Source organism: Athene cunicularia (genome assembly GCF_003259725.1).
Source record: "Athene cunicularia isolate RWA chromosome 5 unlocalized genomic scaffold, athCun1 chr5_part1, whole genome shotgun sequence".
In the NCBI taxonomy this organism is placed as follows: domain Eukaryota; kingdom Metazoa; phylum Chordata; class Aves; order Strigiformes; family Strigidae; genus Athene; species Athene cunicularia.
Genome location: NW_020799101.1, coordinates 12,887,262 through 12,900,017, shown reverse-complemented (window position 1 = coordinate 12,900,017; position 12,756 = coordinate 12,887,262).

Below are 12,756 nucleotides of genomic sequence, written 5' to 3'. Positions count from 1 at the left end.
TAAGACAGAATTTTGACATAAGGAAACAAAAAAGGAGCTGTGAATTAAACTCTTTTGTTCATGCTGAGAAGTGTAACTGAACTGATTTAGAAAGAAATTTAAAAAGTAGTACCGTCTTTTCTTTGAAACAGCATTACTGAAAGGTTAGTCTTGCTGTATATTATCATTTTGGATCCTCTCCAGGACAACTAAGTTGTTGAGACTTGACAGTGGTAGAGGAGGGCTGAAGGTCTTTCTTGGGTGCAAATATTTTAGAAGGATTTATCACCAAAGACACTGCAAAGGCTGGATGGTAGGATGGGTTTAGGTTTTGAACTCTTTTTTTCTATGAAAAACACAGATGTAAATATTGTTTTCATTTGGACCAGACAGAACCATGTCCGGTCTAAGCATGAGATTGGCTTATATAAACCACACATTAGTGTGCACTGGTTTTGACTCTCATTCTGAATTCTGGTCTGAATTCCTTTTTTAATCAGTAACACTGAAATACTTTTAGAGTAAGTGCTTCAATTAACAAATGTCATCTCATTCTTCTGGAACTCCTGTGACAGGTAGGTATTTTTATTTTCCTGAAAATTAAAGAACTGATGCCTTGCCAGGGTCCTGAGTTCTGACTCTAATTTCAGGTGTCTAGACTTCTCGGTCCTCAGCCTTGGGACACATCTTTTCCATGGGCTTGTTTTGTTCCATGAATGATAAGGCAGTTGTAAGTGAACTACTGACTGTCCTCTGCAGAAAAATGTCAATCATTTGATGACTTCTCTGCCTATTACCTTAAAGCTGCTCCTTTACTCAGTGCTTCTTGAACTGTTGAAAGACATTTGTTCCAGAGTGAAGAAGAAATTTCAGAAGTGTAATTCCTGTTTTTCCCCTTTGTGTACTAGTTTTGTGTCTGTGGTCAGATGGTAAAACACACTGCGCAACAACCAGTGATATTGCTTGCAGCTGAGTAAACCCTCTTTAAACTTACTAAACCAAATGAAATGGCGTTATGTTTTCCAGAAGGGATATAGACTCCGTTAGCATAAAATAGTCAAAGGGTAGTTGATGATACGTATTTACCAGTGCAGGAGTGAGTTTGAGCTGGTAAAGCATATGTGCTGAGGAGGCTGAAGAAACAGAAGGTTTCACAGGGGCAGGGAGGTTACTTTAACTGTCATGTTATGACAGCATGTGTTCATTACTTTTCTGGGCATGGCCCTTTGTTCTAGTGCCTTGCTGTATGTGTTAAATCCTACGTAATGCTGAAGCTCCATAGACTCAGAGTACAGTAAAAAAATAAAATCAAATCCACCATGCAGTGCTAGGCTGAGTGTTAACCTGCACACTTGGGAGAGCATGGAGCAAGCATTCAGCTGGATTGGGAGATCAGAGTAGCTGTGTCAGCCCAATGCTGCCCTGGAGGCTCATTCCCTAGCTGGGTTTTAGGTCATGGCACGCAATGCACTGATGGAGCAGTGCTAATTCTGCTACCAGAGCCCGTGCAGTCAGCAGCAGCGTTCCCCTGCTCCTGGTCCGGCTTACCCAGACTCAGGGGTCCTGAGTCACTGAGTTTCCTTGAAAACCCTACTCTAAAAACTGCCCTACTGAATCTAAGGGAGAACAAGTGAAAGGCCAGTAAAAAAACCTCAGTTATTTCTCATGTTGACATTCAATTGCCCTTCTGTCTCCACAACTTTATCATTTAAAGCAAACTAAGCCAGTAGTAATTAAATCTGAAAATCTGTGAACAAATCTGTTCACAGGTACTGGTATCATGAAAAATGCAAAGTAAGACATGTCTGTTTTGACTGCCAGTAGACTGCCTTTACCTACGTGATAAGACTTAAATTGTGCAAGCTGGGAGGAAAGTGTATTTCTCACTTGTGTGGAAGCAGTAAATGTTGGTGGAACAGAGCACTCTTGAAGAAAAAGGATTCTCCATTGCTTAACAGCTTTGCAGAAGGTCTTTGGGTGAAGAAAAGGGGAGATTAATTCAGATACAGCATCTATATGAAAACATGTCATGGTACTGAATAGTAAATGGATGCAAGTACGATAGAAATACTACTGCATGTCTGGATGTTCACATGAACACTACACAGTCAGAACTCATTTCTGCACCCTTCCTTAGTCCACTCATTTCAGTTCATTATATAGGATCAAGCCCTGTGCTAGTGTTTACTTTCTTCTAGAATAAATCTTTAAAATTGCACACAAAAATAAATGTATTTTACTAACAAATAAAGTCTTTAACAATGCTAAAAATAAAGGAAAGTCAGCAGGGATATCCCATTCATTCAGATGAGAGTGGAATATCAACTACTCTCATTCTTTTTGGACCCGGTCTTGCAAACCTTTGTGCTGGTGTTACAGAAAAGCTCATGAGAGATACCAGTTGCATTTACCACCTGTAGGGAGAGGATGCCAGTTTGGACATCCACAAACTGAACTGAACCTTTCCTTTGAACTCAGACTGATTCTGCTTTCCTTAGGTTATTATATTTTCTTTTGGTGCCAAGTGCAAGAGATATTGCAGAGGAAAATTAAAAACACAACCTGAATTTTTTAGATCTCCATCCTGCTCTTGCGGACCAGAGATTTGGCTGACTACGCAAGCATCTGGAAGTTTCCTAAAAGCATCTTCAAAGGTTTTAAAGTCTTCTCTTTTACAAGATGGTTTCTAATGGTTTGTGTACCCTTCTATAAATAATAGCATCATCTGTACATATATCTGCACATATACCAGTTACACTGAGTCTACCTGCAAACAGGTGTCACTGATCCAAAGTGATTTGTTGTGTCCTTCTTTTCATTTGCAGTAAGTCTCATTGGCTGTGTTCCCACAGAATTATTTATTTTGTCTTCTAAAGAGCTGAAAAATTTATTTTGCTATAACTTTGGGCTTCACTGCCTTGTGGTTTTTGAGAAAGGGGCAATAGCATACTGGGAATTGTATTTAAAAAATGTACATATGCATTGAACAAAAATAATCTATGCTAATGACAACCGCTCATATAAGAAGGATTTGAAGTACACATGGCTGTTTCAGCACTCCCCATCTCTCATTCTATTTAAAACTCCCTGCCAATATGTTCATCCCCTGGACAGAGGGAGAGGACAGACATTATTTAGGGAAGGGGCAGTTATCTGATTTCACTGACATTTACCAAACATCAGAATCACAACAAAGCTCGGGTGAGAACTCTTTTGGCAGTACTGCAGACATATGAATTCAGTGCCTAATACTGATGACACAGAACAGATTTTCCTGTTTGTGTTGTTGAAACTTCAAAACAAACTCAGAAATGAGCCTCTTTTCCCATTGCACATACCTGGTGACAAGCAGGACAAACTTAGAGCAAAAAGGGGGTCTTGTACAAGCCTCCAGACTACAGACTTTATTTCAAGGGAGTACACATATCAATTATATGTATGAAGAAAAGTTTTCTGGTTCCATCTTACTACTAACCAGTATATAAGGTTTCTTTACTTTCCTGTTCCAAATGAAAAAGTCTGGCTTACAGCAACATATTTTTTTTCCTCTAGCTGGCCAGACAAGTAGAATTACATGCAGAAACCTCCAGAAAGGAAGATGCACACAGATAAGCTACCTCCGCCTTTTATGCTAGTAGATCTTCCCTCACAGCTGGTCACTGAAGTCTTCAGCCTTGGTGCTCTTGTCCTTTAAAGACTAGCACAGTGTAAGTTTGTCAAGGTCCCAGTTTAAATATTCCCACTTGTCTGAAGGTGGAAAGCCCCTAAACTGATAGCAAGATTAAAAAAAAAACAACAAACAACCTGTGTCCTTTGCTGTGACCCTACCCAATTCTCTTTCACAGCATCTGCAGACCAGCATCCTTCTTGCTGGGGCTGCCCAAGGTGGTTTCAGGAATTCATGCCAGTCAGTAAAGGATAGGTGGAGAAAGAGCAGCCAATTTAAATCCTAAGCAACATCAACACTTTCTGAAGAGGTGCTGTGAGAAGGAATGCAGGAGCTGTGAGAAGGAACTGAAGAGTAATAATGTGGCATTCAGAATTTAACGGAGCAAGGGATTGCAGCTGATGTCCAAAACCACCAAAGATAAGGAATATTTCAGAAGAAACCAGGAAACCTTGTTCAGTCACCCCAATTCGTACAATAAGAAATTCTAGGTGTAACTTCTGAAGGCTGAGCTCTTGCAAAACTGCAAATCTTCTGTCATAAACTTAAACTAGAAATGTACTTGGTAATGTGGAGCTATTTGTGCCATCTGGCAACTGTCAGCTTTCTCTGTTCACTTCCCCCCTACTAATGCAAAACACAGAAACTGGACCTTTTACATCTTGCTATGTGAAAAAGGTTGGTGTCTAGAGGCTTTTTAAGGCCAAATCGTTGCACTGTTCTGGTGCCTGCTATCTGGGCATCCATTGCAAACATTAATAATGACTTAACTCTGGTCAGCAACAACCATATATTCCTCCTTCCTCTAATATTCCTTTATAGCAGCGTGTCTTCCAAGAACATGCACATGTCCTCTTAAATACCTGAAATTCACCTCATACACTGCTTCAGAAGGATTTAAAAAACAGCTGGTGTTTATCTCATAGCTATCTCCATTTTTAGCTGCAGTTTACTGACCTCCATCATTTTTATCAACGATTACATTCTTTTTTTTCTCTTTTTTGCCAGAATGCTTACAGCTACTCTCAAACCTTTTTTAGTCAGTGCTGACACTTTGCTATAAACCACCTGTGACATGAAGTGATTAATTTGCTTGTTTTCCATCTGTGTTGTGTCCTATGAGGAGAGGCACTGGGTCAGGCAGGACCTTCAGGTGGTTGTGGGGAGACTGTACTTTCCCTGGAGAGCAGAGCAGGGGCAGAGGCTTAGGAAGAAGAGGGCAAGGCAAGGCAAAGCAGCAGGCAGGGATAGTTGCAGCAAGTAGCCAGGAGCTTGCCCTGCAAACAGACTGCTGAGAAGTCAGTGAGCAGATAGCAGCCAGATCTTCACAGTGAGGCAAAGACACACTCACTGGAGAGCAGAATGGGCTGTGCAGATTTTGAATTGATGGAAACTAAGCCTGGAAAAACGTTGTTCCCAAAAAGTAACAGAAAGCAAAGGCAGTTTGGTTTATAAATGCCTTTAATCTGTTGTGGAGTAACTAGATTTCTGTATGTCTAAAAGTGGGATGTTAAAAACCTAGCTTTTTCAGATTAAAGGGTTTTTTTCTTTGTTTTTTTATTTTGTCTTTGTGGGGGTGCAGACTATAGGGAAAAAGTCTAGATACACCTGTCTTAAAGCTCTGGTTGTTGTGGGCATGGTCCTGCTTTGCAGTGCAAGAATAAGCAAAGGTGTGATTTCTCTGGTGGCATTGATTACAGCAGGCTCAATGTCAGCTTCATGGTATGTGCCAGCATTTTCTTCACTATAAGGGTGGTGGACAGTGGAACAGGTTGCCCAGAGAAACTGTGGTTGCCCCCTCCCTGGCAGTGTTCTAGGCCAGGCTGGACGGGGCTTTGAGCAACCTGGTCTAGTGGAAGGTGTCCCTGCCCATGGCAGGGGGGTGGAACTAGATGATCTCTAAGGTCCCTTCCAACCCAAACCTTTCTATGATTCTGTGATTTCAGTATAGCAATAAATAACAAAGCACAAGGAGCTGTGCAGAACAACATGCTCCAAACTGACATTTCATTGCAGGGGTCATCCCTGCCTATCAGAGATGCTCTGGTTCTGCTCTCTGGAGGCAGCTGTAAAATCAAAGGCTTTTGATGTTCATAATGTGAATTAAAGTCTCATGTATTTTACAGAGTGGCCTTACAGCACCTCTCTTTGCCCTGAGGTGCTCAGCTACCTGGAAGGCCCAGCTCAATTCACAGCTGAGCTCTCTCTGATATCTGGCAGAAAAAGAGATCTCTCACTGTAATTCTTCTCTGCAGCTACACATTTCAGATGAGAATAGCATAGCAGTAGCAAATAAATCCCTGCTGCTTTTCAACAGAAAGGTAAGATGGTGCATGAACCTTACCTTTTTTGAGTTTTGTGCCTTTAGATTGGAACTACTGTTCGTGGAGCACTCCAGAGTGGTGAGATTTTCTGCATCAGGATGTCACAGTGCTGTGAGCACGCTTCGTAGGCAATTGGTTGCCAATCCCCAAAACAGTGCCAGCTTCAGAAATGAAAGATGTTGGTGGGGGTGCTGTTAACCACACATCTTACGTTCCAAAAAAATAACATATTACCTGGGCGAAGTCCATCTGCTGAAGCTGTAAAAATTCTGAGCTCTCAAAGGCCATAAGAAAACCTCACTGTGGAAATTTGATTCTCCACTATTCAAAGAAATTTCCCCTGTTCAGCACCTTGCCAAATGTCTATAAGGTTCTGGTTTTACAAATTCCTGTAGGTTCTTTCTTGGTTCCATTTGACTTTTATCCTACTCCTCCAAGACACCAAGTCACCTGGGCTTGCAGCATTTCGCATTCTTCCATTTTTAACTGATTTCTGAAGAGCTGTTCTCTGAGTATTGCTGCTTAATTGTAACGCAGCATTATCTGTACTACTCAACCGAGATCTGGATCCCATTGCAACATACTGTATGGAAACAGAGCAGGAGACAAATCACTGTCCCAAAAGCATATAAACAAATCATAACAGAGTGAATAACAAACCATAACAGAGTGAAAAACCATATAACAAACAGAGTATAAACCATATAACAAACCATAACAGAGTGAAGGCTAAGAAAGTGGGAATGTCTCTACAAGGTGGATAAGCTTTGGTTAACAGACATTCGTGACTCAGGAAATAAGTCTGAGCTGTATAATAAAAGCTGCTGTCTTACACCCAGAGTCTGGTGGCATAACCCCAGCCTTATCTGCTAACATGGTGTGGTAGGGTTTAAGCATCCCCAGGGTTGGCTGCGTGAGGTATTATTTGAACCAAGGCTGCAAACGTGCCAGCTCTGGTTCCAGGACTCCTCTACCACACTCCTCTGTGATTGTTTCCTCAAAAGCAGAACTAAAAGAATTCAACTTGATCGAAACTATTTTATTCTGTTTCATATGTTTGCAGCTCCTACCTCCCAAGAATCTGTTCAGCTTGCTAAAAAATGAAATTGCTACAGATGGATATTTCTTTCAATTACTGTAAAAACATGTAACAAAGCCCCTGGCATGCCAAGAACCAGGCATCAAAGCTCAAGAGCTTACATATTCTATTAAGTGGTTTAATATTTTAGAGAAGAACAGAAAAAATACAGTGTTTTGTCCCTCATGGCCTTCTTTAGGAGACCTCAGGGAACCAAAAGGTTGCAGTTTTCCTGGTCTCCCTGCTCTAATATTAAACCACTTAATAGAATATGTAAGCTTTGAGCTTTGATGCCTGGATCTTGGCATAGCAAATACAGTTCATACTGGTTTGATGATTTGGGGTGGTCTGTGGGAGATTATTTTTCCCTCCTGTTGAGAAACCACAGGAAATACAGGCCTGGCGCACAGACTTTTCCTTTTTGTCTTGGGGTATAGCTTGCTGCTACTTTCCCTTGCAATACTACTTGTTACCTCAAAAAACTTTTCATTCAAAGGGAGTAGATGCAGCAGAGGTAGATGAATGGGCTCAGAGCTCCTACTCTACAACACAGACTTTCTATTATGTGGACCCATTTGGGGCTGTGGACTGAGCTACACATAGCACCAGAAACACAAGTTGAGCATTGCCATAGACCTGAGGTGTCCCGAGGCTCAGTGAAAATAGACCATCTTATATGTCAGCATGAGCTGACCAAGAGGCTGTTTCATCATGGTCCCAACTGCTGACACACTCCCGTGCCAGCTGTGCGTGCTCTAGAACTGAAGAAGGGAAAAAGCACCCCCAAAAACTGTATTATTTTAATTTATTTTTCCAGGGGCACATGTATCCAAATTGGAACTGAGCAAAAGTAGAAAGTTCTGCTCCATGGGAAATTGTTTCAGACTTTATTGCAAAAGCTGAGATTAAAAGAATACTTAATTTGGAAAAGTTCATTTTTATGTTCTTTAGGGTCTTGCTCATTTAGATTCACTTAAGCAGCAAATTGTGTCTCACAAATTACTTTCTTGGCTTGAAGGTTTGGGACCCAGTGCCCAGATTCCCCAGGACAGATCTCTTCAGTCATGCATGTGCCATGTGACTCCCATGTTGTGCCACAAGGCCCAGAAGTAAATGAGGGTATTGCCAATGGAAAAAAATTCTCTAGCTTGAAACAAAGAACATAGACAAGGAGAAGCCTGGACAGAAGGCCCCAGCTGCACTTCAGCAGAGATAATCATGCAATTAATATGGCAGGAAGGTCACCGGGGCTGCAGCCCTTACAGGGGCATTGGCCAAGAAGGAAAGGAATTATAACACTTTATTGGAAATAATATTGTATACCAGATTGAAGGGGGCCAGGGGAGGAGTGAAAAATAGACTGGTTTGGGTAAATGAAACATTTAATCCATAATTTGAGGCAACATCAACTGTTCTCACAGAATCATCTGCCTTACTGAAATTTCAGTTCACTTTGACAGAAAATTGTTTTACCCACTTCTTTTCTAAAACTAAGCTCAAGAGACTTGTTCTGAGAAATTTTGATAAGGATTTCAGGATTATGCCTTTGGTCCATCTCTCCTTTTAAGGTTGGATTCTTCTCTCATTCTTACTGCTTTTATATCAGTACATCTTTAGGCACTTGGACACCTAACAAAGACACAAATTGGTCTATGGCCTGAAAATAAGCCATTCTCTTTTAATTTCAACAGCAGGAATATCCAGCATTTCCTAAATCCTGCACTCCCCCTGCACCAGCTCAATGCTGGCCTAAATGAATCTCTCTTCAAATGCTTTGTGATTCCTATAATGAAATACTCTGGCTGTGTACTAGATGTGAAAACATGTTCTTAAGCCTTGTTTCTAATTTTAGAATGAGTATTATGAGGGATTTCTATTCCTTGTTCATTTAAAATCTGATTTAATAGCAGTAGAAGAGGCTATTGAAGGAGGTCACCAAAATACTCAGCTGAGCTTTGATAAACCTGTTTCCCTCATTACCATGAGGGGAATTCATTGTTTGTGAGATTTTTTTTCCTTCATTCTCCCAGATGCAGTTTAGGACAGTTCTTAGTTTGAGTATGTATCAATTTGGAAGAGTTCTTAGCTACACTATTGATTATATCCAACAACAAGAAGCATTTAGAACTTCACACGCTATCTCTAGAGCTCTTCAAAAACTTGTAGCCAAATTTTTGTCTGTGCCAGAAAATCTGTGTCAGAATCACAGATCACAGAATGACTGAGGTTGGAAGGAAACTCTGGAGGTCACTTGGTCCAACCCCCCCTGTTTAATCAGGGCCACATAAAGACAGTTGCACAGGAGCATGTTCAGGCAGATTTTTAATACCTCCATAACTTCTCTGGGCAATCTGTACAGTGCACAGTCATCCTCACAGTAAAATAGCGTTTCTTGATGCTCAGGAGGAACCTCCTGTGCTTCAGCTTGTGCCCATTGCTTCTTATCCTGTCACTGAGCACCACTGAAAAGTGCCTGACTCTCTTCTTTGCACCCTACATTCAGGTATTTATATACATTAATAGGATCCCTCCAGGCCTTCTCTAAGCTAAACAGCACAACTCTCCCAGCCTTTCCTCATAACAGAGATGCTCTAAACCTTTAATCACCTTTGTGGCCCTTTGTTTGACTCTTTTCAATATGTCCATGTCTCTCTTGTACCAAAGAGCCCACAACGGGACACAGGACAACAGGTGTGGTCACACCAGTGGTGAGTAGAGGGGAAGGATCACCTCTCAACCTGCTGGCAAAACCTTGCCTAACGCAGCTCAGGATATCATTAGCCTTCTTTGCAGCAAGGGCACATTTCTGACTCACATTCAACTTGGTGTCCACCAGGATCCCTGAATCCTTTTCTGCAGATCTGCTTTCCAGCTGGGTAACCCCAGCATATGTCGGTGCATGAGGTTGTTCTTCCACAGGTGCAAGAGTTTGAACTTCCCCTTGTTGAAGTTCCTGTTAGCTCATTTCTCCAGCCTGTTGAGGTCCCTCTGCATAGCAGCCCAACTCCCTGGTGTATCAGCCACTCCTCCCAGTTTTGTGCCATCTGCAAAATCACTGGCCTCCAACTAGACTTTGTGTCATGGATCACCAATCTTCAGGCTCAGCAGTTCAACCAACTTTCAGTCCTCCACACCATCTGCTCATCCAGCCCATATATCAAGAGCTTGTCTATGAGGATTTTATGGAAGACAGTGTTACGGGCCTTACCAAAGTCCAGACAGGCAATATCTCCTGCTCTCCTCTTGTCTATCAGGCTAGTCATTTCATCCTGGAAGTGTATCAAGTCAGTCAAGCATGACTTTCCCTTGGTGAATCCTTGCTGAATACCTCTGACAATACTCTTCTCATTCATTTACCTGGAAATGGTTTCCAGCATTAGCAGCTCCATCACCTTTCCAGGGATTGAGGTGAGTCTGATCAGCCTGCAGTTTCCTGGGACCTTCTTCTTCATCTTCTTGAAGATAGGATCAAACATTTTTCTGTATCAATTCGTTCCCCTGTAAAATTCACAAAAACTCCCTGGCCGTATCTAGAGATGAGACCTGTAGAAGTAGAGCATGTATACCCAGAACAGGGAAGTCTTTCATCGCCCTTTCACAGCCAGAGAGGTAGAAGCTTCTTCACACTTGCTGGGTAATTAAGTTAGTAAGATGCTGAATCCACATGAATATATCCCTACTCTCTGGAAGGGCTTATTTTCTCAGGCTTACCAGCAACTGCCTTGCTTACAAGGCTTCAGAAACTGGTTACATTCATATGGCAGGGCAGGTACATGGTAACTTGAGCTTTGGGGAAGACAGGGGTATCTCAGAAGATTTAGTGGTACAGTCATGCTCAGGTACTTCCATGAGGTGGTTGGCAGTAGAAAAAGCTTTAAGCTGACAGAAAAGGTCATAACTATTCAGAAGCTGGAAGATGAAGCCAGCTGAACACAGGAATCTATTTTCTTTTTTTTTTTTTGTAAATGAAGAAAGTAATCTCTGAAACAATGTATTTTGTATCCCTTTAATTCACACAAAGGTTAGATATCCAGTTAAAGGGACACTATAGCTTGTTTACTTGTCACAATATATGTTCATATTAAATTTCAAAAAAAAGGGAGCTGTGCAAAGCAGACATCAATTTGGCTTTTCAGCAACCTAGCTAACACAAACCTGGTATGTATAATATAAAAGGAATCCTCAATAATGATGACCTATATTATAAAGTAGAAACATGAAATAATCTATTATACTGGTAGTTCCTTATTCTGTAAGATTAAAATGTTATAAGGTAAATAACAGGGACTCTTTAAACAAGTTTCTCTTAAGATACAGGTTTTTCCTGTCTCTCAAGATAATTTAAAGTTTGACAGTTTAATTATTATACTGTACTAGAAGAATAATGAAAATGAGATATTAAACGTCAGAAGATATTGTGTACACTGTAGAGTGCATTGCATTTTAGTATATTTTCTAATGTACGTGTTAATAAATGAGAAAATGCTATGTTGTTGAGTGCTAGTGGTGGTTATGAATTTCTGTCAGTCTTATAGCCATGCACGTACACTAGCTCCTTGTAATTACTGCTTCAGTATATTAACAACTGAGCATAAACATTTAAAGTCATAATTTAGTAGCTTTTATGTTTGCTTTACCTACTTCTTAGCCACACTAATACCTTTTAATAAGGCTTTGCAATTCAAGATTATAGGACCTTCATGGAGAAGCCCTCAAAGCACTTTACAAATTCCATTCACAAAACCCTGTGAATAAAGATTATCCTCATTGTAGAAGATCAGTAAATTAAGAAACAGCATTTCAATAGTCTGTGCAAGGTAACTGTTAAGTACAACACTCGGTTCTTAATTTTAGCCCTTATTCTAACAATTTTCTTTCATATCCTCATTTATTTTTCCTTAAAAAATGTTTCAGATTGCAAGTGATATTAATTAATAAAATCTATAGAGGTAGATTTGAAAGAAGAACATTTGGCACAGCAGTGTACGCTTTTAGTATAAAAAGAGGAGGTTTCTAGAAAGTCTTTCTGACATGCATGGTCATCTCCTAAGTCAACTGCTCCATTCCACTTTTCTTCCACAGTTCTTGTATGAATAAGCATTTGAACTTGTTTTTGACATTGAGTTCAACAGTGCCACACCCGAGCAGTGCAATACTGAGAAGTGCTATCTCTTCCCCAGCCTGCAGCAGGATGTCCCTTCAGGTGGTGTTCAGAACTGTTTGAAGGTTCTAGACCTTCACCTGCCATTTAAACTGGTCCTTTTAATTCACTTTTCTCCACTTGTTTAAGAGAGGAAATACATCCTGTCAGATGTGACCTTGTGTAGTGATGTCTTTGTGTTCAGACCTGCTCTGCTGCAGACCTGACTTCTTACAACTGTAGTTTAGGCTAAGAACTGCTATACCTTCACCAGTGCAGCTCCCTAGGGTAATGTCTCTTGTCGTTAATGATGGGAGTCCACATTAGTTGGGCTATACTGATGGACTCCAACATGATAGTAAGGGTTATGTTCCAGCCTAAATGTATTGTTTGGTTATACGTAAGTCCCTGTCCCTTTTTGTTCTTTGCTTGCTCTCCAGGTACAGATCTCATGCTTTTCACCTGCCAGATACTATTACTTTCTTCTCCTGTCTCTTCTCTCAGATGGTTATTCTTAATACAATTTTATTCCATTCACTCGCATGTCTCCCACTCTTTTCTATATCTG